Source organism: Varanus komodoensis, unplaced genomic scaffold (genome assembly GCF_004798865.1).
Source record: "Varanus komodoensis strain SLA01 unplaced genomic scaffold, ASM479886v1 scaffold4, whole genome shotgun sequence".
Taxonomy (NCBI): domain Eukaryota; kingdom Metazoa; phylum Chordata; class Lepidosauria; order Squamata; family Varanidae; genus Varanus; species Varanus komodoensis.
This window is the reverse complement of record NW_025335941.1, coordinates 38,358,621-38,382,839: the sequence shown is the minus strand read 5'-3', so window position 1 is coordinate 38,382,839 and position 24,219 is coordinate 38,358,621. Positions and strand designations below refer to the sequence as shown.

The 24,219-nt window shown below is 41.0% G+C and overlaps 1 protein-coding gene across 19 annotated transcripts in view; it reads left to right on the top strand.

Annotated features, from left to right (window-relative positions):
* ZBTB20 (zinc finger and BTB domain containing 20) overlaps positions 1-24,219 on the top strand; it is a 635,479-nt gene that overhangs the window by 449,715 nt on the left and 161,545 nt on the right. The gene's annotated exons all lie outside the window — the stretch shown is intronic.

The following is a 24,219-nucleotide window of genomic DNA, read 5'->3' as shown; positions in this document are numbered from 1 at the left end:
GCAAATTTCTTATTGCATTAGGTCTATTTATTTAAAACATTTGTATACCACCTATTGTGCCACAGCACCTCTGGACAGCTCACAATCAAAATCACAAGCATATTAAAGAATTTGGAAAACTTGTAAGAAAAGTGAATGATGGAAAGTCATGTAACTTTGGGATTAGAAGAGATGTTATAAGAACATAGAAAGAATCGTGCCTGTTCAAAGCCTTATCTAAACCAGCATTCTCTTCTCATGTTAGCTAGCCAAGAGTCTATGAGAAGCCTGTGAACAGGACACGACTGCAATAATACCATCCTGTTACGTTCCCAAGTAACTAGTACTGAAAAGGATACTGTCTGTTCTTCTCAATACTAAATTGTCACAACTTGTAGCCATTGATAGCCTTATACATCACAAATTGCATAGAGTAGCAGAGTTTCAAGGAGCCAATAAGGCTATCAGATCCATTCCCCTAATCTATTCAGTACTCTTCTTCGTCGTGGCCTCTGTGCATCACACATACGGGTTGCTGCACCTGCGCAGTGCCTAGGCCAGAAGATTAGAAAGCTAACAGTTTTTGACGGGAAAACCCCGCTCCCCTCCCCCTTTGTAGTATAAATAGAGCGGAGTGTCCACCATTTTGCTCAGTCTTTGCGACCGCCATTCACTGTGCCTCGTGCCTGTTCGTCTCTCGCTATAGATCTGTGCCTCTTCATTGTTTTTTCTAAAAAGTTTAAACTTCTCTTACTCCAAGTTTGTTCTTCTCCCCGATTCTGTCCGTTTTCTTCTTGAATTATTTCTCTCTATATAAAACAAAAAACAAAAAAACAAAAATATTATCTTACCCTCTATACTGTCCTCTTTTCTTCATTTTTCCACGATGGCGCAGCGGGAGGCATTCCGCAAATGTCTTGAATGTGGATCTAAAATGTCGCCAGCCGATCCACATGATCTATGCCTCCTCTGCCTCAACGAGGGGCATAGGACCAACAAGTGCGGTCATTGCTTGGCATTTACCAAGCAGGCGCAGAAAAATAGGGAGAATCGTCTCAGAAAGCTCCTATGGGATCAGGCGTTAATGCAGTCCGACCAACTGCTCCTACGGCCTGCTTCCTCTTCGTCTGCGCCTCCTCAGCGCTCCTCCTCCACCGTGAGCACTCCGGCAAAGCGTCCTTCCTCGATCACTGCCGACCCTCCTCAGCGTCCTTCGGATGAGGGCGCCACTTCTATGGGGGCTCAGTCACTGCCTTCTCCCCCAACTAAGAAATGGGAGAAGCGCAAGCATACCAGTCTGGATAAAACTTCCACCCATAAGAAGTTGAGGAAGGAAAAGGTGGATAAGCCCGCTCGCAAGAGCAAGAAACCTGACCTCCCCAAACAACGAGGCTCAGGTTCATCGGGCTTCTCGGTACCGACGGCCGCCACGGTACCGACCCCCTCGGGACCGACCCTGCAACTCATTATGCACTTGATTCCACTGGGATCCCCCAGGCCAACCACTCAGCCTGAGAGCGTGCCTTCCCAGCAACAAGAGGAGCCACTTCGGGAGTCCATCTCTGATGGCGAAATCAGAGACTCCCTGCCGAGGGAATACTCACCAACACCCATGCCACCGACTGAATCTCATGTGGCCTCACCATTACCTCCTAGAGGTCACAGCCGTTCATCCGAGCGTTGAGATGAAAGTTGGTTGATTCCGGGATATGGTGCTCCCCCCGGCTGGGGTGGGTACCAGCCATATCCCTATTTCCCTCGTGAGCAGAGATTACCATCGGTCCTGAGGGATGTGCCATCCACCTCCAGGTGTATGGAGATGAGGCGCCCAGCCTCCCCTGAAACCTTCTCCTCCTCAAACGACGCCCGGCCACACTACGTGGAAGACTCCGAGGACTCAGAGGTCGACTCCACATCCCCTGATGTGGCTGTCGCATATCAAGGGCCTGCTTCACCCGGCGAACCTCATGTCTCGTTCACAGAGCTCATGTCCCGCTTGGTTCGTTTGCTTGAAATCGAAGCCCATCAACAGCCAGGCCCTTCAACAGATCGCTTCTATGACATCATTCGGGGAGAGCAGTCCACATCCATAGCTCTGCCGTTTATAACTACACTGCGCCAGGCTATGGTCCAACCCTGGGACCAACCAGCCCAACCACAAGCGACCTCCCACAGATATGAGGCTATGTATAGAGTTCGGGACGATGACATTCCCTTCCTGCTCCGTCACCCAAAACCGAACTCTCTTGTGGTTGAATCCTCCCAGGGCAGGGAGTCCAGGGGACATACTGCTCCTCGGGACAAGGAAGGGAGGAAAATCGATATGCTTGTGCGCCGAGTCTATGCAGCCTCTGGACTCAGCGTGCGCATATCGAACTACGAAGCGACACTGGCACGTTACCAGTACTTTATCATGCAGAAACTGGATAACGTCGCTTCCTCCCTTCCAGACCACCAAGCAGACCTTGCCAGGGTTTTTATTAAGGAGGCAATGCAGGTGGCGGTACAACAGCTGTCTACCGCTCATCACCATGTAGACACCGATTCAAGGGCCCTCGTCAACGCCATCTCGCTACGCCGACATGTGTGGCTGCACAATTGTAATTTCCCCGATGAGATGAAGCGCAGAATCGAGGAAATGCCTTTTGATGGTACCGGTCTGTTCCACCAGAAGACTGACCGAAAATTAAAGGCGAGTCATGAATCACGCCTAACCGCACGCCGCATGGAGCTCCCGCAAAAACGTAAGTGGCAGTGGCCCCAGTCGTCCTACCAGAATCAACCATATTATCCGCGCCAGCAAAACTACCCTCAAACCCAACAATACCAACAACGGCAGCGTTGGAGGCAGCAAGCACAACAGTGTTTTTCCCAAGGCCGTAGGCGATTCGATAATGATAAACGCCCACGTTGACGGCTTGTGCGAACCATCCTCTCTATTCCAGCACCACCTTCCCTTCTCCCTTTTGGGGACCGGCTTCAGGGCCGGCTCCCCATTTGGGAGTCCATTACATCTGATAGGTGGGTGTTATCTATCATCTCGTTCGGATATAAGATAGAATTCGATGTTATCCCTCCTTCGAGCCCGGTTCGCTTCACATCTGCTTCATCGGTGCTACGCGATGAAGTCTCACAGCTACTTCTCAAGGGAGCGATTCAAAAATTGTTCTGCTCGGAAGGATTGCATGGATTCTATTCCAGATATTTTACGGTCCCAAAAAGGGACGGTGGTCTCTGTCCGATCCTGGACTTACAAACTCTTAACAGGTACATCAAACCAAGGAAGTTCCGGATGACCACTTTACAGAACATTCTTCCATTATTGAAAAGAGAGGATTGGTTTGCCTCACTGGATTTGAAGGATGGTTATTTTCATATTTCCATACATCCTTCACACAGACGCTTTCTACGTTTTAGTGTCGGATCTGACCTGTTTGAGTTTAACGTCCTACCCTTTGGCTTGGCCACAGCCCCTCAAGTCTTTACAAAGTGTATGGCACCGGTATGCGCACACTTGCGGACTCGCGGAGTACAGGTTTACCCATACTTAGATGACTGGCTGATTGTCTCGAAATCTGAACAAGCTCTCTTGTCTGATATACAAATGACCTGCGCTTTGCTTGATGCTCTCGGCCTCTGCATTAACTGTGACAAATCGACCCTTATTCCCACGCAGGTCATCAATTTCATCGGGGCATGACTCGACTCGACACGGGAAAAAGCTTTCCTCCCACCGGAACATCAGAATGCTTTATGCAACCATATTCATCAGATTCGATTACACAGAACGGTTCCAGTCTTGTCTGTTCAGAGACTACTGGGGCATATGGCTGCTGCTATTGCCATTGTCCCGTATGCCAGGATACGTATGCGACCCATTCAACTGTTCTTCAACGCTGTTTTTCAACTGCAACAAGATCCTACCACCAAGCAGATTCGGATCCCGCATGCAGTCCTTCACACTTTAACATGGTGGACCATCACAGACAACCTGTCGATCGGCACCCCGTTTCGACCACCTCGGCCAACGACGACTCTGTACACCGACGCATCCCTCCTGGGATGGGGTGCGGCATGTTCGGGACTTCGGGTCCAAGGTACTTGGAACCGACGAGAGGCGAGGAAACACATCAACTTCCTGGAACTTCTGGCGATTTCCAACACCCTCAAGGCTTTCGAGACTGTGTTATGCCGTCAAATTGTCCAAATTGCATCAGACAATGTAGCGGCAGTTTTCTACATCAACAAGCAGGGGGGCACAAAATCTCCAGCCTTAGCACGCCTATTGATGGACATTTGGGACTGGTGCATACTGAGGAACATCACGCTTATGGCGGTTCACCTGGCTGGAACCGACAACGTCGAAGCAGATACATTAAGCAGACAGATGTCGACAACCCACGAATGGGAGTTGGACAAACAACTTTGCGAGGGACTCTTCCGCCTGTGGGGTTATCCGGAGGTGGACCTGTTCACCACACGACAGAACAGTCTGTGTGCCCTTTACTGTTCCAGAGCGGGCATTGGGCCGGGATCGATGGGAGATGCTCTCATGGTCCCTTGGAGCAACTTGACTTTTTATGTGTTTCCTCCAATCCCACTTCTGACAAGAGTGGTAACAAAAATAGCCCAGGACAGGGCCACGGGGATACTAGTGACTCCATGGTGGCCAAGACAACCATGGTTTACCACTCTCTTGCTGCTGTCCAGAAGAACGTTCCTTCATCTACCAACTCTCCCGCACTTGTTAACACAACAAGGAGGAGCGATCCGCCATCCAGATATATTCTCTCTGAAGCTGATGGCATGGCGAATCACCTGATTCACGTCACCGAGTCGGTATCGGGGACACCTCACGCTACGGGTGACCTCACTCCACACACGGTATATGCAGCCCCGACTTCAAATTCAACAGCGAATATCACGATACTGTCGCCTACCAACAGAGAAATTCAGGCGATTATCGAATCTGCATTAAGACCGTCCACTCGTCGTTCCTATATGGCTAAATGGAGAAGATTCTCCTCTTTTGCGGAGTGCCATTCATTCTCCCCTGCAACGGCTTCAGTCACCAATATCTTACAATTTCTTTTACATTTGCATCATGAGGGACTTAAACCGTCATCCATCAAAGTTTATGCAGCCGCTATATCCCATTATCGTGGCACTATACACGGGTTATCAGTCTTCTCACAACCGCTGGTTCGGCGCTTCATTAAGGGACTACAAAATTTACATCCGTCTATTCACCCTGCCATGCCAACGTGGAGTCTTTCTGTAGTACTCCAAGCGCTTACCAAACCACCATTCAAGCCTTTAGCAACTGCGGACTTACGCCTGCTGTCATGGAAAACTGCCTTTCTAGTAGCGGTTACATCAGCATGAAGAGCTAGCGAGCTTTGTGCTCTCCGCATAGACCCACCATTTCTGAACTTCCATAAGGAAAAAGTTGTCCTTCGGATGGATTTCTCCTTTTTACCCAAGGTGGCCACATCATTCCACCTGAATCAGGATATCGTTCTACCGGCTTTCTTTCCGTCGCCGTCGACCCCGATAGAACGTGCTTTACACACGCTTGATGTTCGCCGCTGCTTGGCCTTTTACAGATCCCGCACTGAATCTTTTTGTACTACTAATAGACTTTTTGTTAAATACTCCGAGCAAAAAAAGGGATCACCAATATCATCTTAGAGACTCTCTAATTGGATCACCCAGACTATTGTCCTGGCTTATCAGCCATTGAAAATAGACTTACCTGTCTCTCCAACTGGCCATTCTACACGAGCAGTAGCGACCTCGTCCGCTTTTGCCGCAGGGGTTCCGTTGCAAGACATCTGCAGAGCTGCGATCTGGGCTGGTCCATGTACTTTCGCCAAGCATTATCGCTTGATGTACATGCCAGACGGGATTGCTCTTTTGGTAGAGCTGTTCTCTCATCCGTTCTTCGATGATGACACCTCCCTCCGCCGAGTCTAGTAAGCTTGCGAATCACCCATATGTGTGATGCACAGAGGCCACGACGAAGAAAAGCAGGTTGCTTACCTGTAACTGATGTTCTTCGAGTGGCCATCTGTGCATTCACACAACCCACCCGCCGGCCCCACTCGGTGTCGGTGAGTGGATATCGTGTTTTTTCTCGGTACCATACTATAATTTGCATCGGTACCATTTGGATTATGTCGCTGGGTGGTTATTCTTTATTTTTTGGTACTGAAATATTAATGGCATCGGTACCGGGAGGTTATATCGCTGACTAGAGATTGTTCTCGGTACCGTACTATAATTCACATCAGTACCGTGGGAATATAATGGTGTCTTATCATTACTTTATTTTTAACCTCTAGAGGGCGAACGTGCGGTCTTCAAGACTGAGCAAAATGGCAGACACTCCGCTCTATTTATACCACAAAGGGGGAGGGGAGCGCAGTTTTCCCACCAAAAACCATTAGCTTTCTAATCTTCTGGCCTAGGCACTGCACAGGTGCAGCACCCATATGTGTGATGCACAGATGGCCACTCGAAGAACATCAGTTACAGGTAAGCAACCTGCTTTACTTTTCTCATTTACTGTTAAAGCCATCCAGGTTGGTGGTCTTCAATCTATTTTGTGATACTGAATTCCATAATTTTATCTCTGTGTTGTGAAAAAGGGCTTCCTTTATCTGTCCTGAATCGCTAACCAATCAGCTTCATTGGATTTATTTATTTATTTGTTTTGGCAAGTCTTCCCCTTGAATTCTCATCAAGGAACCTGTGTTTTCACACCTCTGTATAATCTGTTTAATAAGTTTTAGCATGCCATATGTTCTATGAGTAGCCCAGAGGCATTTATGGGAAAAGACGATGGGAACAGCTAAATGCCCTCAGTTTGCTTTGAGGTGATCCAAGCTACCAGTGAGAACCTTTGTTATTGCAAAGAAGAAAAAAGAAAAATGAGAGGCCCCTTGGTGGGCACCACAAAAAGTGTGTGAGAGCATACTGGTGCGCACAGAGCCCATACTACCTACCTCTTTTCTTGGGCATTCACCTGGATCGTGCAGGGCACTCCTCAGGCCTGTTGAGCCTCACCATTGTCTTGTGTGAGCTGAGAATGTACTATAAATGGAAACATTAATGTTTTCAATACATTACCAGCGGGGAGGTCTGCATTAATGGGTAACCTGTCTTTCAATGAATTATATCTACCCTTATAACATAGGAGCAGCATTAAGTGATCAGACCAAAGGCCTCTCTAGTGCAGGATCTTGTTTCCCACAGTGGCCAACCAGAGTCCTCTGAGAAGCCCATAAACAAGACATCAGGGCATTGTGGATGATACCATTAAGGAATCATCCAGGGTCCCTGAAACATAATTTGGGAGCCATTGTCCCATTCATAAAGAATCTCTATACTGTTATTAAAAAAAAAAAGAAGCCAATCCACACTTTCCCTAAGCATCCTATTTCAGTGCTGCCATATTAAAGTACTTTAGAGTTAAGTTTAACTTGAGGCTACCTTTTGTTAAAAATAGAAGTATTCTACATTATACTAAGTAGATACAGTCAGTGAATGTTGAATGTATTTCTTTTTTCTAAAATTTATTTAGAAACGTGAAAATTATCAATAAATGTGTGTGTAAAAATATTACTTATTAAAATCCATCTCATATAGATGAAGATTGTGTAAATTTAAACATTATGAAACTTAAGAAATCTAAATTTATATTTTATATCTGTGGCATTTTTAAAGCACTGAATCACATTCCAAACTACCTGCTTTTCATATAATTAATAAGAGGATATCATTTATCTCCAAATTGCTGTAGAACATCTCTTAATCATATGTGTGTGCTTAATGTTGCCATTTATGACATTTCAAAAGTCATGTCTCTTTTTTCTGACTCCTTCTGGGAAGCATAAAGAGTTTAATATGCGTCAAGGAGGATGCAGACAGTGACCTCGATTGTCAGTGATATTTTCTGTGTACCACACAAGTTAGATGTCTCAACAGATTGGTCTGAATTCTGGTTTTAATACAACATGGAAACAATCCAGCCTCTTTTTTCAGCTGTGCCATTTGTGTGCTATTTACCCATATTTGTCTCATGTTGGCCTTGTCACAGCAATCCACATCCTGGTCTTCACAAGGCTTGATTTCTATAATTTCATTTTAAATGTGTTTCTAGCAGCGCTTTCAGAAAGCATGATTACTTATTAGTTTATACAACCTGCATCATATTATCCTCACTCTGTATTCTTTTATGTTGGCTCTTCCTACTATAGAGAGGAGCAGATTAAATTTAAGATGGTGGGCCAAATTAAATATTACAGAAGCAGATCTGTGTCTCAGGATCAGGTTGATGCTGAATTTGTTTACAGTGTGGAAGATGTAGAGAAAGAGAAACCCCTGTGATTCTTCCCAATATTACCCTTTGCTTTGAGGCATCTACCAGTAAATTCTTCATTAAAAACTCTTTGTGGTCTCTGTGCATCATACTAAATTTCTTTTAAATCTACTTTCTTGTTAAAAACCTGGCTTCCTTACTCTCTGACCAAACACTGCTAGGTGTGAGTCATTACAATAAAACAATATAGTATATGCATTAGGAATGCATCAGATTTGTGTAAGAGTTAAAGCTCAACCTGATTTATGTGGGAAACAGGTAGTATAGCAATAATTTTCTTATTTAACATCCAAAGTATGATTCTCTGGGGCATTTTCATCATTCCCATTTCACCAGTGAATTTTGGTTAAGAGATTGGAAATTGCCCGAGGCTACCAGTTAATCTGCAGTTGGAGATCTTTGCCATAGTCTTCCACAGCGTTCAGTCTACTAAATTTACACTAGCCTGTATTCAGTTTTTCTAGTATGTATGTTCCACAAATGGAAGAAACTTGGTCTCTGCTCCAGTATAAAAGTCAGGCTATTATGTCAACACTTTTCTTGTTCATTTTAGCATACTTCTTAAAGTACTTAGCAAAGATGGCTGTCATATATTCTATTTTATAGGTAGAGAAACAAGGTGCTGAGAAATTAATTGTTTTGAAATGCTTTGACAGTTTCTGAAAAGTGAAGTCTGTTTTGGCATCTTTGCATATGCTAATGAACATTTAAATCTGGGTTGGCCCTACCATAAGGTAAGAGTAAGGTCAGCACTTCAAGTGACAGCTGTAACATGCCATTAAATGACAACAAATTATCAGTTTTATTAGTTCACTGTAGAGATGCAGATGGGGAGGAAGTGAGAGCAACAGTATTTAGATTTTTTGGAGGGTGGAGCCTAGCTTCATTCCTGGAGGGGTTTTTTTTCTGTTTGCAAAACAGTACTGAAAGGATATTGTTAAACTAAGTTATAACCACCAAAAACTAAAGATTTGACAGTTTGATCGCAGAAATTGAAACAGATGATGGATGGATTTATTTTGACATCCAAACCAGTAACTTGCATGCCAAACCGCAGTGTCAACAAATAGCTGCAGTAAACAAATTACAGTTTTTTAGCTTTGCCAGGGAGGTTGTAAGCAAGATTTGATCATTTTCACATCTACTATTGATAGCTATATGGAAAAGGAATACTTAAATTCTGTATTTCAGATTAAAGTATATTATATTCAGATTATATTGTTTTCCTACTAAAAGATGGTTAAAAAAAAATAAACAGCATTATAAAGTTCAGGGTTAGTGTTTATAAACTGGATCTCTCCCTCTCTCTCTCTCTCTCTCTCTCTCTCTCTCTCTCTCTCTCACACACACACACGCACGCACGCACGCACGCACGCACGCACACTTTCTCTGTTTGCTTCACCAAGCATTTTACGTTAATTTAGCATTGAAAACACAGGATATACGCAAAGAGAGAGATATTGTACAAGTCAGGTGATTATTCTACATTGCATGTAGTACTGGAAAGATGTTCAATTTTCATAAGTTTTATTTTTGTACAATAGCAGTGTGTCCTGGAGTTATCTACCATGTTAATGTAATGTAATTAGGTTAAGTGTGTCTCTGGTGGAAACAGTGCTGTATGTTGTATTTAAAAAAAATTATATGGTAGCATTTTAATGGGTCAAATCCTATTCTTCATTAAAATGAAGACTGTGTTGTTGTAGAAGAATAGGGCTATGGAATATGACCTTGTATCTCTGTTTCATTAATCATACTTTGCTCCATTTGGATATTCTGGTTATTAGTACAAAGTTTTATTCTGAATAAAAGTTTTAGTTTATCCATATTTATTAGAAACACAGGGTTGGATATAGACTTTGTCATATTTAGGGTAGACCTATTGAAACCATTAAGCCCCTTAACTTAAAGTGGTTTTTCAGTGGGTGTGCTCTGTATCTGACTTTCCCTGGATCTGTCCCATTAAATTGCACTGTTGTGTGTTTGCCAAATATAACTCATTAATTAACTTTAATGCTGTGTATAGGTTCTAGGTGCCAAACATTTGTGAAAACTAAAGTCTTCCCATTTAAAGCCATCTCTTGATCAACTAGATCAATGACTCAGTAGGGTGATTTGCATGGCACAGATGGTCCATGCTGGCCCACTTTGTACATGCAGCCCCTGATTGAGGGCTGTGCTATGTCATGCACACCAGTTCATTTTTACTTGTTCAAGGGGTAAGCGAGGTTTGTTTAACCCTAGAGTAAGCCATGATACGGGGATGCAGGTGGCGCAGTGGTTTAAACTGCTATGCTGCTGGGCTGGTTGATCAAAAGGTCGCCGGTTCGAATCTGCACAACGGGGTGAGTTCCCGTTGCTCCGTCCCAGCTCCTGCCAGCCTTGCAGTTCAAAAGCATGCAAATGCAAGTAGATAAAAAGGTACCACTTGGGTGGGAAGGTAAACAGTGTTCCGTGCACTTCGGTGTTTATTCATGCTGGCCACATGACCACAGAGACTGTCTGCGGACAAAATGCTGGCTCTCTCGGCTAGGAAACGGAGATGAGCACTGCCCCTAGAGTCATACATGACTTAATGTGAAGGGGAAACCTTTAACCCATTATAGCTGTGTTCACCTAACATACCACAACCCCCAATTGCTCCAGTTGGAGATGGTACATTCAGAATGGCACCCACACCATGGGTTAAATATTGCCCAGTGACACAGCTGTATCAAATGAATGAAGTTGAGAACTGGCATTCCCAAAGTCAACAAAAGAAAAGTTCTTTTCTTTTCAACTCCTGCCAAATGTGAATGAATCTCTGCCTAATCTCTCTTGAGTCTGCTGAATGTGATACATACAATTACTTCTATCACCTTATTGCAATCTGAAACTAAATTTTTAATGTATGCTTTGAATAAGAGTTGTCTGTATTGAGTATATGGAGCAATCTTTCTGACTAACAGAAGAATAATGTAGCATATTCTATAATAAGACATGATGCACTGTAAAGAACAAATTTAATTTTCCAAGAGCTTTGTTCATTAACATCATGATGCAGTTGCAATTAATAAGTTGTTAACCCCCCCCCCCCGTTCTAGACATTTCACTAAATTATTCCAACTTAAAAATTGTGAATGAGATCTTACTCCACCTTACACAAAAACGGTTCCATCTTGAACTGCAGTTGAACAATCCTTACTTTCCACAGATTTGCTTTTGGGGGAGTTTATGGCTTAATTTGACAGAATTATTATGCTGTCGCTTTCTTGATGAAGGTGATTCATACTCATGCATTGACATTTCCCCTTCTATAACATACCTACAGTATTTCTCAACCCTGATGTAATAGTGAAGCCTTCCAATTGCTTGTCATCCAACTAAATCTTTCTTCATCCTGCAACCTGAAATGTAATTTCCATTATCTCTCACTGTGTAAAATCATCAATAATCCCAACTTTTTAATTTTCTGGCTATGTGGGACATATAATCTTCCCGGTCCCAAATTTTCACCAACAAACTTAGCTATGAATCCTATAAGAGCCTTTATCTTAGAAACAGAATTCTCTCTGAACGTCATATTTTTCTGCATATTTCCTGTAATTAGTTCTTTAGAAAATTGTATCATGTATTCAAACTGGTATCATAAAAAATAAGGAAACAGCTAGGAGGTAAACCAGGAGAAGAAACTGTCACAAGATGTCTCATCTCCCTTCTTCTCCAATGCCCTGTTCCACATTCACCATCATATCTCCAAACAAAAAGAATGCTTTCTACCACGACCCTCTTCTTAGTAAGTTTCTGACACCAAGAGGCAGCATTTACCTTTGTTCCTGGCCCAGAAAGGTAAATTTGCCTTTGGAGTCACACCCTTTGTGATTGTCCCAATGGCGGTGATCTGCCTCCCATGCAATGCTGGCAAGATACTACCCAGCCCTCTATACTATACTACCTTACCAATGTGGCTGAAAACTAGATGAAAAAGTCTCATGTTGTAGCTGAAGAAGATTACTCAAATGTAACTAAGGTCAAACGTAATTCACTGAATCTTCTATTAGCTTCAATGTACTCTGGTTATATGTTACAGTATGGCTTGTATCCAATGTGTTTTCAATGGCTGATATGTGGAGTTTATAGAATAACATTGGAAGTCATTTTGGAAGTTAACCACAACTCTGGCTCGATGCAGACTCCAACTACTGCATCCTTGACTGATCAGTATTGAGTTTCTTCTTAAATACCTCCAGAGAAGGAGATTCCATTGCCTCTTGAAGCCAGTTCAAACTGTTAGGAAGTTATAGTTCCTGCATAGTTGAACCTGCTTCCCTGCAATTTCCACCCATTGCGTCTGGTCTTGCTCTTTGGGACCTGTTCCATTTTCTGCATTACAGCATTTCAAATATTTGAAGATTGTTATTATGTGTCCCCAAATCTTTCCTTCTTCACTCTGAACATACCCAGTACTTTCAGCTGTTGCTCGTTAGTCCCTTCCCCATAAGTAATACTATGTACATTCATACTGCATTGCATTATTTTGGGGACCCAGCTTGGTTGACTAACATAGACTCTTAGATAGAATTTTGACTTAGAACAGTGTCTGTCATGCTCCAAAATCTAATAGTCCAAAAGGATAAAAAAGAAAAACCAAAATCTGAAATAATGTTATTCTGCTCTTGTAAGAGGTGAAATATACACTGCTCTGTAACATACGAGTTACATAATTGCATAAGTGATATCTTTATCCTATTAGCTACCACCAGGAAAGTGAATTCTGCAGACAAGCAAAGAAGCTACTTAGAGGCATGGTTTCAAGCTGATTAAGTTGGAAAGTGACCAAGCTGGAAATTTGTAGAAAAATATTTAAGACCTGCATAACTCTCCACCACCACCCTCCACCTGGAAAGGGGTGGATGGGTGGAGCACAGACAAGTCCTAGATCCTCTAAGTGGATGTTTTCACCCTCCAGCATGTGTGTTCTTTATGCATACGATGGGAAAGCTTTTAAAGCATGGGCCTCACCTAATTGCAGAAAGGGTTATATTGTGTACTTTGATAAAACTGAGAGAGAGTAGAGAGGCTGTGTCAAAGGAGAATTAAAAACTATGAAAGGAAACTCCTCTAGCCTGTCCCCAGTTTGATTCAGGATGGAAGACCAGGGGCAGATATAAGTCTGATCAGGCAGCTTTTAAAGCTTAATATAACTTTGTGTATCCATCTGGATGAAGGAAAATACATAGATTTCCACTTTAAGTCTCCTGGCCATGAGAAAGGCACTGAGAACAGGAAGGCAAGAAATCCAAAGATAAGCATGTATCCTTGTAAAGCAGGTTGAGTAACCTGTGGCCTTCCAGAAGTTTTAACCTACAACTGCTGTTAGTCCTAGTCAGCATTGCCAATGATGAGGAATGTTGAGAGTTGTAAGCCAAAATATGTCACCCATCCTTTCCTCATCCTGGTGATGTTTTGGACTACAGCTTCCAGCATTACTGACTTTTGGCCATGCTGGCTGTCTCAAAGCAAACTAGAAGAGCAAATGCTAAGGGCAGTATCAGGAAACACAGAAATTCAAGCCAGTGAAGCAGGCAGAAGGATAGGCTAGAAACCTTCCCCTGGTCGACCAGGTTTTTGTGTTGAGGGCTTTTGTTTAACAAGTCCAGTTACAACTGTACAGTCCTAGTCCTAACTAGATCTCACAGTGGCATGTGTTATCTTTATATGAGATTAAAGAATAGGAATGCTAGACAGACTTGTGAGAAGGCAAGGCTCACTGGAGAAGACAATCATGCTAAGAATACTCCAAGGTAGAAGAAGAGAAGGAGGACAAAGAACCCAACAAGACTCACATAATCTTCCTCTTCTCCAGTTGATTCTTACAATGACCTTATGAGCTAAGTTAGGCTGACAGTCAGTGACTGACCCAAAGGCTCTGAGGGAGCTTTGTGGCTGAATGGGAACTAGAACCCAGATTTTCCAAATCCAACATTCTAATCATTATGCCACAGTGGTTCTTAATAATGCTTTAATAATAATGATAAAATATATTATATTTTATTAATATATAATATAATAAATAATAATAAATAATAAATAATAATATTTAAATAATATTTAAATAATAAAATAATAAAAATAATGTTCACTTGTATCTTTTTAGGAATATTTATTTATTTAAATGGCTCCCTATAACAAAATATTCTCAAATCAGCTTACACAAAGCCCCATCCTTTTAGATACATATTTCGGTATTTAAAATTGCCATAAATAAATTAAATTAACAAATTAAAATGGATATCTTTAATAAAATGGAAGTATTTGTTGTGCAATCATTCTGCCTTATTTATGGACTTTTATGGTGGTACAAGGTAGTCCAGATGTTGTCATCAGTTTGGACCTTTTATGTTTTCCTACTTTTTTTAATTCTTTTTCCTTTCCTGAAAAAATAATTATAGGAAAGTTATTTTTCTTATACTATGCTATAGTCACATAGTACTCTTTGACTGTTAGCAAAAGGAGTCTCCCATCTGGAAGTGGTGTATGGATATGTGTGTTTTCTTTGAGACTCTGTTTCTGACTTCCCACCCAAATAACGGAGGGGGATCAACCCATTTCTAATGCTGTATATCTGTAATCTAGCATATTTGTCTAATACCTTAGCTTAAATATGTGCCAACTTTTGAATCCACTGATTGTATACAAAGTTTCTTAATTATTTTAATTCCATTAAAAATCAATATTTGATGAGATTCACTTCATGAGATTCCTTTGCTGTTTTACCACTAGTACCACCACACACGTTTGAGGACTTTCAGCACATTATCATCCATCTTTCTATTGACCTACTCTAGTTGTCCATCTTTACCACTTGTTGCAAGTGGGAAGTATACTTTCTGTCTGAAACTGCATTTCCGTTCCAAAACTGTGTGTGAATGGGAGCAGAGGACCCCATAGAATGCAGCATGCTTTACATCTAATGTGACATTTATTTGATGGCAGAAGAAAATTGATTCAAGTCCCACCAGACCTTTGCCATCATGTTTTATGTATTTATCCAGCAGTGGTGGTTCATAATGTCCCTTGACAAATCCTATTATTCTGTCAGCAGTAAAGTGATAGAAAGTGCTTGGAGTCTTGAAATGTGCATGTTTGTTAACCCTTTCTGAAACATGCACATAGAAGGGAAATACGTTGTGAGAGTCTGCCTCTACAGATACTTCTGAGGAGCTATGTATTTGTAAAACTGACATTTCTGAACAAATGAAAATAACTTAGAATTGTTGTGATGCTGTGATATTAAAGGTTAAGATATGAAAGCACTATATTAATGATTTTTAAAAAAAATCTGATAAATTATGCTAATCATGGCAGTGTTCATACCTATCTGTTTCTTCACTCTTGCTGTTAAATTAGGGAGCAATTGTATATACTGTTATTTTGTGGTATAGAAAGCATTTATTGAGACAAAAAAAGAAAAAAAAGAAAATCCAGCTTTATTGAACCTCCAGTTTAAAGAATTTGGTCAGGGGTTGTGAACTGTCACACCCCAAAAGAAAACTCTACAACGACATTGGCATTTATATTTATTGATATCAGATGAAAGTGAGAGGAGGTGTTAATTTTCATGAGATTAGATTGTCACAGCAAAAGTTAAATTTCAATTTGTAGGATGGTGAAAATGTTCACAAAATAATACAGTTCCTTCATATATTTTATTTGTCTATTCACCATCATGTTTCTGTTGATGGCAGACGTGGAGTTGTGAGATTTTGAGAAAAGGGGATGCTTTCCCTTTGGCAAATGCACTTAACCTCATTACTGTGTGTTGATTGTTTAGTTGCCTTCTGGTGTTGTGTAGCTTTTCTGCCAATTCAGTTATATTCATGCACATTTGGACCAGAATGTAGATGGAAATGTACATTCAGGTGCACATATCAATACACATCCCACTGAAAATAATCCAGTGTAGTTGGGTGACACCTATATAAGATTATGTTGGGGGCTGTTGAGCCAAGTAGGTGAGACTGAACTAGAGCTAGAAAAAGTTGGTCATGTCAGTTCTAGCTGTAGTTCTTTCTTCACAACATATCTACTCCCTTGTTAAAAGTTTCGAACCATTTCACAAAGGGGTACAAAGATGGCCAAATCAGGAGGGGTCACTTTTCATGAGGGCAATAGTGTGCAAGAAGGCCATGTACACACTTATTTTGGTACAGCATTACTTCAGCTGAAGAGACATCTCAGTATAACTGTGAGTCTGTATCAAGCATGGGTAAGCTCCCCAAAGCAGAATATGCCCTCACTCCTCTGATAATCTTTCTTCTATACTTGCTAGCTCACTCTTTCGTACATACACACAATGAGCAGAACAATACAAAATAATTTTACAAGCAAAACATGCCTATGATGGTTATGAAAATCAAATTTTAATGTTTTGTGAATTCCAATTTGCTTAGGTGCAATTAGGCTTAGGCTTCTATTGTATTATAGTGAAACTGTTCCAGACTGGCTTGTGGATTGCACAGTGAGTCAAAGCAACCCCTTCTATACCCCATTTGTATAAATTCATACAGTCCTATAGTCCAGAATATGGAGGATTGTAGCCAAAATGTTGAAAACAGCTCATGTGAGAGATGCTTATATGCACATGTATTGTGATTAGATTTGGCTTGTATCCAGATACCTAGCAGATATCCATGCCAAACCAACCAGTGCTATGAATGAATGAATGAATGAATGAATGAATGAATGAATGGAGATACATCCCAGTAGCCCTGGAATGCTGGTGTTTTGGGTTTTTTTTTTTAACTTTTAGGAGCAAATACTGCCTGGAGTGGATTAGCAGAGGCATTTTACTTCAGATATTTATAATAATAGGCTTGTCTTTAGGGGTTACCTGAAATAATATACAGTACCCTATTTTTAATACCATATTTTAAGAGGGATGCTCACAAGGTGAAGACAGTTCAAAAGGAAACAACATGGTTTTTATTGTATCTTTAAAATCAAAATATGTAAAGAAAGTTTGAAAATTTAAAATATTTAACTTAACTGAGAGATTATTAAATGGGAGGTAGATTATTAAATGGCAATGATTTTATATCATTTGTAAATGTTGTCATTAAAAGCTAATGAAGTGATGTTCTCATAGATACAGAATATGATAAAAGGATGGTAGGTTAAACTAAAGAAATGTTTACTTAAGTGAATGATACCATGACCTTTCTGAGTCTATCAACAGTTTTATTTAATTGTATGTAACCAAGAATTGCAACTCCAAGCCATTAACAAGAAGTGAAACTAGTGGAAACCAATTAAAAATTAGTGGGGGATTGTAAATGAAAAAGCATCATGGAATCTGAAGATGACCAGATTTCAGTTAGGGCAAAACACATAAACTGTCTTTATTTACAATGTGCCATTAAGCTATGGATGAATTCCTCTCAGTGCAGCCAAAGGTCCTATATTTTTGCCCCAGTTTATAAATGTACACTTATCACCTGAATATTATTAGACTTCTATTAAAGTAACCATAAGTAAGAGTGAGGAGGGAAGGGCCAAACAATGATAGACAACCAACACTAAACTGAAAGTAAATTTGAACATAGTGTAATTCAGAAGATGTAGAAGTGTTAAGTAATTGTAATAAATTGAAACAGATAGAATAAAAAAATAATAAAATCCATGGTGCTTCTCCTTTTGTGGGACAGGTGGAGTGGGAATGGCTGGAGAATGAAAGGATATGTAGGTAAAAAGAGAGGAGTCACAGAAGATTTCAGTTAGAGCAAAACAAACTGTTGAGAGTACAAGATTGTGTAAAAGAGGAGCTTTATCAGAGAGAAAGTGGCATTATAAAGGAATACATAAAAAGAAAGAGATGAGAGGCATGAAATACGAAAGAGATTGGAATTACTAAACTAAAAGATAGGACCAGGATTTACAAAAATATCACCTTCCTGCAACAAAAGATGAAAAAGGCAAAACAGCAACTTAAAAGATTGAGGACATTGCACTGTGAAAGAAAGAAGAAAGGCCAGATAAAAAGGTACAACCTGCACACATAAACCATGTCCATAGGGTGGGAAAAACAGAAGGCAAAGAAGAAACTAGGGAAAAGCAGTCATCTTAAAAGGAAGGGACAGGAAGGGAGGGGAGTGAAAAGAACCAGACAGATGCTTTGGTCTCTTTTACACTTGTTTCCTGCTTTACTGAAGTGGCTTCCGTTTCATATGGAAAAAGTCATTTTCGGTCATTGGTTCATAGCAGCAAACATTGCTATAGGATAAGTTCTGAGCATGTAATGGAGTGTTATTTCTTCTCAACAAGACACAGTTGCTGGAGCAATCAACCTCATGATCAACTTACAAAAAATGCCTTATATGGGGTGCCAAATGTAGTTGGACTCTAAGCTTTCTCTTATTTTAGAATAAGTTACGCATGCAACTGAAGAATTTCTGTACTGTGTTGTATACAAAAGCTTTGAAAGGAGGCCCAGAAAATACTGTCAACTTTTTCTTCATTCATGCAACATCAGTAAAAAGAAGTAGGAGGAAAAAATTATAATAAAATACTGGAGAGAGTGGAATATAAAATACTTGTGAGGTCAGATTGAGAGGAAGCACAGGTTGCTTTTCATAAATACCTCTTACTGCAAAGGGTTAATGTCTTTGTAACAGACAATTTAGTCCAGCCTTCCCCAACCTTGTGTCTTCCAGACATGTTTGGACTGCAACACCCAGAATTCCCAGTCAATTGCCCTGCTGGACAGGAATTCTGGGAGTTGCACTTCAAATGCCTCTGAAGACATGATCATGTTGGGTAAGGCTGATTTAGACTATCATATGACATGGCCATTGTATGTTAGCAAGCAGGATTGTATGCTTTGGCTGGAGTATGTTGGTGGCAGAGGTGAGACTTGGGGAGCCATAGGGTTGGATCCCCAAATCTTTTATGTGGAGCTGTAAATCTCTGGGAGGCCATCTTCCCCACTATCGTGCCTTCTATCCTTCCTGGCTTGAAAGCTTGGAAGAGCCTGAAATCATCTGAAATTCCCAGTATCCTAAATCTTGTAATATCTCACCTAATAAACAAGATTTTGAGTTCATCTTCCAGAAAGATTTCCGTAGTCAAGATTTCCAATTTGTGGCTGTCCAAATTCTTGCAGCATGTCTTTCACAGAGCGGCTGACAGGGTTAAGAGCATTCCTAGAGGGAACAGCAGGTGGTAGTCATGGTTGCCTCAGTTTGCCTGAAGGTTGTGAATTAAACCTTCTGGTTGTAATGTGTTAAAAGGTTGTAATGTGTAATGAAAATGGTTGGCAGGATCTGGTCCAGAACAGATCATCAGCATGGCCAAGAATCCATCAAACCCAACATTCTTTTCACACCATGGACAATCAGCTAAGCAGGACAGGAGTATAACAGTACCCTCCTGTTTATGTTCATCATCAAGTGGTATTGGGGATCAGACTGCCCCCGTTCCTGGATATAATATGCAGGCATTAGAAGTAGTAACTATCAGACAGTACATTCTCTTTCCAGAGCAGCTGATGATTTTATTCTCTTATTGAATCCCATTGCCTTAAGGAGAAGGGAGGAAAGAGAGAGTGCCATACACAGCATTTTCTGCAGGATTCAGTAGGGCAAGAAGGACCTTGGTGGTGGGAATGATGGGAAGAGTAATGCATCCAAAGATGCATCCACAGACTCTGCCAGAAAGCAGTTGAAGGGGGTTCCAGATCTAGCCAATCCATAAAATAGGATCTCTTCTCTTTTTTAAAGGATATTTTTTCACAGTGCCCAATGTCCACACTGGTTAATTCCCTTTCTGAAAAAAAGCATTTGATTGTGTGTTCAGAGACAGAACTTTTGTGAGCCTTTTGTTTTCAATCGTGTTTGCTTAGAACAGGTAAAAGGAAGTACTGCTTCACACAACATATACTTAAAACTATGGCATTTACTGCCACAGGGAGTAGTGATGGCCATCAGTTTGGATGGCTTTAAAAGGGGATTGGATTGATGCTTGGAGGAAGAGGCTATCAGTGGCTACTAGCCTTGCTGCCTGTGTGCTACCTCCTTTCCCAGAGGGGGCATATCGGCATACCTCAGTCACCGAGGAACTTGGACAGGAACCCATCCTGCTTGATGGATCCTATGTGCATGAAATGCTGGACTGGATCGACCTTTGGTCTGATCCAGCATGGCTTTTCTTATGTTCTAATGTTCCTGAGCTATTTGAAACCTGGCATTTGTACTTGTAACTATAATTAAGCTGGTGACATGTAGCATGGTAGGTTACACATGTAGAACGCATTCCTATGCTCTTAAGAACCAGTGTGGTTTAGTGGCTAGAATGTTGACTGGAGCTTGAGAGAACCAGCTGCTAACTCCCTATCATCATTGAAGCTCTCTATGTGACTTTGGGAAAGTCACTGACTTTCAGCCAAACATAGCTGACAGGGTCATTGGGAAGCTAAAATGGGGGAAATGAGACCCATGTAAGCCTCCTTGGAATCCTAGCAAAAGCAACAAAAAAAAGGGGGGGCAGAGTGTGCTAATGTTAATATTTTAAAGATGTGTATGAAAAATGCACCAATCCTGTGAATAGTCCTACATGAATGCTTTGCTTCATGTTAACACCTGTTCCTTGTGAAGTAATTTAAATGGGCTGGAGCAACTCCTCTATGAGGAAGGGTTACAGTATCTGGGAGTATTTAATTTAGAAAAGGTGAGGGGGGACACAATAAAAGCACACAAAATGATAGAGGGAGTGGGACAAAGAGACATTTCTCTCCCATAAAACTAGAACCCAGGGTCATCCTGTGAAGCTGATTGGTGGGAGATTTGATACAAATAAAAGAAAGTACTTCTTCACACATCACATTGTTAAATTGTGGAATTTACCACCTCTCAATATAGTGATAGCCATCAATTTGGATGACTTTAAAAGGGAATAGATCCATGGAGAAAAAGTACACTGATTGCTAGTGCATTTGGGCAGGAAGGGACTGTTGCCCTTGTGCCTTGTTTGTGATATCTTGTAAGTAGCAGGTTGGCCACTGTGTCAATAGATTGCTGGACAGTTTGGCCTTCTTCTGTTTGTAAGCGGCTGCTATAATGTAGGGCAGTAATTAGCTCATTTGTGTATTAGAAACGACTTGTTTCTATTCCTATCAGTCTCGTACATTGAAATATTAAAAATTAGCAGATGTAAGGATAAGTTCTTTAGTGAGCTTGACTGACACACAAGACATTGCATACATGTAATCAAATAAGATATGGACAAGTTCTTTTGTCTGTCTAACAGATGGAGAAGATTATTTTTCAAGCAGATTTTTGTTTTTAATTGTTTCTGTGAGTGATTCACCTTACAGAAAGGAAACCTTAGACATTGAGTCCTTTGATTACCTTTCTTCTCTCCTTGCTAATTTTATGGAAGTAATAGTCCACACCTAGGAAGAGTCAAATTAGCAAAACCAGTCTCTGGTGGCATGGCTTTGGTAACATTTGCAACAACTGTATGCAGTAAAAATCTTTAGTAGTTTCAGGCTTATAATGTTTGTACATTTTACTGCATTTAATAACTGGGCAAATTGATTAAATGCTTTAACTAGCATGTTTGATGTGGTATGTAACTGAGTGAACCTATTCAATGTATGTGTGTTTAATTTAGACTTCAATCTCATGTACGAGTACCAAGAGAGAATTTTACTGCAAGTCTTTCTGTCTGTCTGTCTTTCTTTCTTTTCAACGGGATGGTACCTGGTTTCATAATTGAGGCTGCAAGTATATATTCACTTGGGAATATGTTCCATTTAACACAATGTGACTTGCTTGGAAGTAGACATGTATATGTTGGCACTAATTGTGAACAATTGTCGAATTTGCTACAGATGCCTTAAACCACAGAAAGCTGATATTACCAAGCAAGATCACCCTGTTTTCACCTTGTGTGGGAGAAGAATGGGGTATGATTAAATTAAAATAACATACACTTAGTTCTACCATTCTCAGTGGAAGAGTTAAGTACATGCTGGGACCCACTGAAATTGAAGCTGGTTGTTATAGGATCCTTTATTCCTTTTTTAAAAAAATATACACTGGGAACAGCTTGTGGAGCATGTGCTTACTTACAGATGTTCCTCTCCTTATTTTTAAAATACTATTTAATTTTAAAATATATTTCAAAGTATTTTTATCATGCTCCTTTGTTAGAAAGTCTCTCCAAGTGGCTTACAGGTGATCAGTAAAAGAAGACACTCCTTGCCTACAGGCTTACAATCTAAAAATACATAGCACACAAGGTAAAAGGAATAGGGAGGGATGGGGGGAAAAGCTATAGGCATGATTCTCTGCATGTTGAGGCAGAAATGAGCCCCGCATCTCCAGCCACTCAGGAATTATAGGTCCTAATTCTGTCTGAACATACCCAGGTTTGCAACCTGCCCTTCAGAGGGCTATTGTAATAGCCCTGCTTCCTACTCTCATCTCCCTGGTCACAGCCTGCAGGAGTGGAACTTTTGGTAAGGTGGCATACAGGATGAACATTACAGAAGCATACATATGGACAGGTTTTTTAAATGTAAAACATTTTATTTATAAAGTATATTACTATTTCCTAGAAGAAAATGGTGCTTATCCTCAAGCTTCAGTACAGCAGAAGCAAACTCCATTTTATTCCTGCACTCATAATGGTCATATGCAAACAGTCAAACTACTGAATGCAAATGCTAAATAGTATGTATCATAATCATTATCATCAGGGATGGCAAATAGTTATACAGCATGTTAATTGGGTGCGTCACAATGAAAGTAATTTGCATGACTGTCTAAAAGTAACGGCAGGATGGAATGGAATAAGACTCTAACAGCTTAATAAACTAAGATCTTGGATCAGAGCAAAGGTCCATCTAGCGTTATGTTGACATAGTGGCCAACCAGTTGCCACAGGCAGGGCATGAGTGCAACAGCTCCCTTCTGCCCACATTCCTCAGCAACTGGTGTACACAGAATGTAGTGATAGCCACCACTACAAGTCTGAAATTACCTTGATGCACAACTGGGCTGGGGATGTTTGCTTGATTCTTGTTATACTTCTGTCTCACCTTTCCTACAAGCAGCCCAAGGTAGTTCACATGATCCTCCTTTCCATTTTATCCTTAGGGCAATTCTGTGAGGTAGATCAGGGTCAGAAGTAATGACTGGCCCAGTGAGAAATGAGAGGTGATTGCTGGTACTCCTCATATATTAAATTGTTCTGGACTAGCACTGGCTGTCTCTGTGTATGTGTGTCCTGTTTCACTGTTGCATCTGAATGAATTGGTGAGTCAGTCTGTGCCTCCCTCTCTGTCTCTCTCTGGTGTGCGTGCGTGCGTGAGAGAGAGATGCTTTAAGTTTTCTTGTCTGTATATTGTACGCTGCTTGTGTTGAGTTCAATATCATGGAAGAGATGTTAGTCTTTTGCCTCTAGGAAAACATGATTTCCAGTTTTCCATAAGGAAAAATACTTTTGAATCATTATTGTGTATGGTTGATTCTGTGTGTCAGACAGATGAGAGAGAAAGAGAAAGGGTTCAGTACTAGGGACACAGTAGGGGGTCACTACAGACAGATAGCTCTGGGGCCCATCTTGGCCTGCATCTGACCCTACCTGTATGACTCTGAAGGTATCATATGATATCCTAATGCCAGTCTTTCTCAGAATATTTCAAAGTGGGTTGCAAAAAATAGAGCGGCAATGAAAGTACAACTAAGTAATCCAAATAAGATTACAGCCAATGGCAACAGAGAACAGTGGCAAATTAGAAACATAAGTAGCCACAATCAAAGGCATACTAAGCAAAAGTAACTTACTCTGTGGAATGTTAGAAGAGTTGGAGGCAG